This window comes from Lithobates pipiens, unplaced genomic scaffold, assembly GCF_037356315.1.
Source record: "Lithobates pipiens isolate NorthernLeopardFrog02 unplaced genomic scaffold, aLitPip1_a1.2 Scaffold_10, whole genome shotgun sequence".
NCBI lineage: Eukaryota > Metazoa > Chordata > Amphibia > Anura > Ranidae > Lithobates > Lithobates pipiens.
The window spans coordinates 205,071,119-205,075,944 of NW_027507686.1; the positions used below are offsets into that span (position 1 = coordinate 205,071,119).

A 4,826-nucleotide genomic window follows, 5' to 3' on the forward strand; every position below is an offset into this window, starting at 1 on the left:
TTGTCCATGACCAAATGAGTCGCTACCTTATGGGCAACAACCTTCTTAACCCTCTACAGTCTGGCTTCCGCCCACAACATTGTACTGAAACTACCCTACTAAAACTCACCAATGACCTACTAACTGCTAAAACCAACGGCCACTACTCCATAATCATACTTTTAGACCTCTCTGCTGCCTTTGACACAGTTGACCACCTGCTCCTCCTCAGCAAACTACTCTCCCTTGGCCTCCACGATTCTGCTTTATCCTGGTTTTACTCCTACTTATCTCAGCGCACTTTCATTGTCACTTACAACTCCATCTCCTCCGCTCCCCTTCCTCTTTCTGTTGGGGTACCCCAAGGTTCTGTCCGTGGGCCCCTCCTATTCTTGCTCTATACCTCTTCCCTGGGCCAGTTGATAACCTCCCATGGTTTCCAATACCACCTCTATGCCGACGACTTCCAGATCTATCTCTCCACTCCTCAACTCACCCCCTCAATCTCCTCACAGATCTCCAACTTACTGAATGACATATCAGTATGGACGTCACACCACTTGCTCAAAGTCAATCTTTCTAAAACTGAGTTTGTTATATTTCCTCCTTCACAATTGCCCCCCCCCCCCCGTGACTTCACCATTAATATTAAAAAAACAACCATTGGTCCCTCCACACATGCCAGGGTCCTGGGTGTAATCCTTGACTCTGATCTCTCCTTTAGTCCCCATATCCAATCACTGGCTAAATCCTGCAGCCTTCACCTCCACAATATCTCCAGAATTCGACCCTTCCTGACTAATGACACCACAAAGCAACTCGTTCTCTCCTTGATTATTTCCCGCCTTGACTACTGCAACTTTCTCCTTCATGGCCTACCCTTAAGCAGGCCATCCCCCTTCAGTCTATTATGAATGCTGCTGCTAGACTAATACACCTCACTAATCGTTCCATGACTGCTGCCCCTCTCTGCCAATCCCTTCACTGGCTTCCCCTAACGCACCGTGTAAAATTCAAAATGCTAACCATAACATACAAAGCCATAGACAACATCACCCCCATCTACATCACCAACCTCATCTGCAGATATCGCCCAAATTGTCCCCGAGCCACCCCCATCAAATCATTCTCTGCAGCTATTACCTTTTGTACCACCACCCCCCCCCCCCTTTAGAATGTAAGCTTTACAAGCAGGGCCCTCCTGTACCTTTTGTATTGTACTGTAATTGTGTTGTCGTCCCCCTATACATGGTAAAGCGCTGCGTAAACTGTTGCCGCTATATAAATCGTGTATAATAATAATAACCCCTTGATCGACCCCCAGTGTTACCCCCTTCCCTGCCAGTGTCATTTATACATTGATCAGTACATTTTTTTTGCCACTGACCGCTGTAATACGAGTAAAAACATAAATAAAAATGTGCTCGCTTTGGCAGCACATATACTAAAATTGGAACGATACAGAGAAGATTAGCATGGCCCCTGCGCAAGGATGACACGCAAATTCGTGAAGCGTTCCATATTTTTAGACTTTCCCCCGGGAGTGGGCTCTAAGATTTTCACATACGGAGACAATTCACCTCTTAGGGCAATACAGTTTGTAGAAGAGGGTCAAATTATCTCTCACACCAAGCTGCTGGAGAACCTCTCACCCGCTGTACTCCCATTTTGGAATTATAGACAAGCCCATTATTTTATTTCGTCACCCGCCAGGAGACTGGGAGTTACTAGAGAGCCAACGACATTTGAGTCGATTTGCCTAAAGGGGGATCCTTTTAGGAAAACCAACTCTTTTGCGTACACACTTCTCCAGCATGGGAAGGGGACAGCCTCGATGGGGTTTAGGAAGCAATGAGAATCTGTCTTGCAGACCCAATTCACAGACTCTCAATGGCAGACCGCATGCATCTTGGCTCAATAATGCTCTATTAGCACGAGGGTTCAAGAGAACTCGTATAAATTGCTTTCCAACTGGTACGCCACACCTGACAAGGTGCATATGGTATCCATCTTCCTCAGACTCTTGCTGGAGATGTGGTAGGGCCAAAGGTGATATGCTTCACATTTGGTGGAATTGCCCACACATAACCACATTTTGGGACAAAGTTCCAGAATTAACCCCCCTAGCGGTAATCCCGAGTCTGGCTCGGGTTAGGAATTTACTGATAGGAGTGGTAACCGCGAGCCAGACTCGGGATCGCATCGCTGGATGCAGGGGAGGACACAGTGAGACTTACTTACCTTGTCCCCTGGATCCAGCGATGTCCTCCGCGCTGTGTGAGCGAGCTGTCCTCCGGTCAATTCACAGCGCAGAATGCCGCGGAGCTACGTTCCCTGCGACGTTACGGCGCAGGGGAGCGGAGAACGGCGGCAAATTCAAAAAAGTAAAAGTACACAAAACACACACAGCACTGTAATCTTACAGATTACAGTGCTGTATTCCAAAATTACACCCCCCCCCCCTTTGTCCCTAGTGGTCTGTGCAGTGCCCTGCAGGCACTTTTATATTATAAATACTGTTTTTTCTGCCTGGAATTTGGAGATTGTCCATAGCAACCAAAAACTGTCCCTTTTTCAGTGTTTTAGGATTTGATTACATGATTGAATATTTTTTATTATTCTTTATTATATTATAAACTTTATTATATCTGGGATGTCTGCTAGACTCTGGTTTGAACATATTTAAGTGCGTTATTCCTTAGAATTACAGGACTACAATATAAGACGCCAAATTTCCATGCAAAATAATTGTACCGCTTTCAGCACCTAAATCCAAATCCAGACTGAATCATACCGCCAGGGAGGTTAACACTCAAATCAATCTTACGCCCGCTTGCTGTCTCCTGCATATTTCAGACATCCCTTTAGCTAGATATAAGATAAGCTAATCCCCAAGTATTGGAAAAGCACTTCCATACCCTCGATTAGAGAATGGCTACTCACAGTAAATTATATTTTCCAGCTGGAAGACACCCTAGCCATAGCAAATGAGTCGGCGGATAATTTTCACAAAACTTGGGCACCATGGATCGAATTCAAATTCTCTGATAAGTATACGCAGTTGACAACTGGGTGAGACTTGGTTTGAGCCCAGTGTGGTTACTGTTTTCCTCTCTGCATTGCATGGAGAGGATTCTGTAGAATGGCTCTGCTCGACGTGCTCTGTTCTGGCACCTCACTGGGAGCACTCGGGTTCTCCTGCGCAGGAGGGGGGGGGGTTATTTATTTATTTGTTTATTTATTCCCCTCTTCCCCCCCTTTTTTTTTCTCCCTTCCCCTCTCCTCTTTTCTTTCTCTTATAGCTCTCCCAGCCCACTTTCGCTACTTTAGTATGGACAGAAATTAGGCAGTTGGTGGATCTATACCTACTTTGTGATTGGTTATACCGGATCTTGCTGAGCGATTCACCTGAAATGTTATCCTGTTATACTCTACTTGTTCATATTATATGATCTGTATTGTTTGTAACTGTACCTGGAACCTTGTACTTTCTCTTGCCAGGGTTCTACTACCTTGTACCTTTACTTTTACCTTGCTTAATAACAATTTCTATTGTTTAAAAAAAACATTAATAAATTTGAAAAAGTCCATAAATCTATCCCCTATTTTGTAGACGCTATAACTTTTGTGCAAACTGAACAATATACTCTGTTTGGATATATGGATATGTATTATAGCAGAAAGTAAAAAAATATTGTTTTTTTTTTTCAAAATTGTCAGTCCCTTTTTTGTTTATAGCGCAAAAGATAAAAAACGCAGGGATAATCAAATACCATCAAAAGAAAGCTCTATTTGTGAGGAAAAAGGACATGAATTTAGAGTTCAATGTCGCAACAACCACGCAATTGTCAGTTAAAGAAAAGCAGTGCCGTATTGCAAAAAATGGCCTGGTCATTAAGGGGGTAAATCCTTCCGGGCTAAAGTGGTTAAATTCTTGCGTACAAATAATAGTTATTTACAATGCCCTAATGACTAAAGGAGCACATAGACAGGCCAGTTATGGGAAGAAAGATATTATATAAGAAAGGTTGTTTGATATCTAAGTGCACTAGTTGGCACAGTTGAAATTGTCTAACGTTAAAGCCCAGTTGAATCCAATTAATTTATCACTGTAAAGTAAAACTCCTTTTGCTATATTAAGGTGTACATACATGGGAGTGACGTCATCATTGCGCCTCCATTCAAAAGGACCAGAGCCCACAAACCCGGAAGGAAGACCGGGTGAAGATGGAAGCCGTGCCAGTGGTGACAGTGTGCCGCTAGAGCACTTAATTTTAAGGTAAGTTTCACATAATGTGCTAGTATATGATACAACCTTGCCTTGCAGGAGGATTTTCTTTTTCTTAAACAGGTTTACTACCGCTTTAACAAAGTTCCTAGATTTTTTTTCTGGTAATTTCAACAGCAAGGGTTAAAAACCTTGTGCTGGCAGCAAGTAGGTGAGTGTTACACTGAAGAAGCAGCCCAGCTCTCCAACATGCTTCCCTGAACACTACCTATTTATCAGTGCTGGACCAGGAACAAGAACAATGTCGAGTTACATAGTTAGTCTGGTTGAAAAAAGACACAAGTTCATCTAGTTCCATCAATAAAAAGGGGAAAACAATCCTATATATACAATCCCATACCCACAGTTGATCCAGAGGAAGGAAAAAAGTGCAGGGGGAAAATTCCTTCCTTATCCCCTGAGAGGCAATCGGATATTCCCTGGATCAACATTACCTATAAATGTGAGTATCCAGTTATATTATGTACATTTAGGAAAGAATCCAGGCCTTTTTAAAGTAATCAACTGAGCTGACAAGAACCACCTCTTGAGAGAGGCTATTCCACATTTCCACAACTCT

At 43.2% G+C, this 4,826-nt stretch overlaps 1 non-coding gene across 1 annotated transcript; it reads left to right on the top strand.

Annotated features, from left to right (window-relative positions):
• Positions 1 to 1,399: 1,399 nt before the first annotated feature.
• LOC143956191 (U6 spliceosomal RNA) lies at positions 1,400 to 1,506 on the top strand. Its single transcript, XR_013269862.1, has one exon. It is a non-coding gene; the product is annotated as a U6 spliceosomal RNA (small nuclear RNA).
• Positions 1,507 to 4,826: the final 3,320 nt, after the last annotated feature.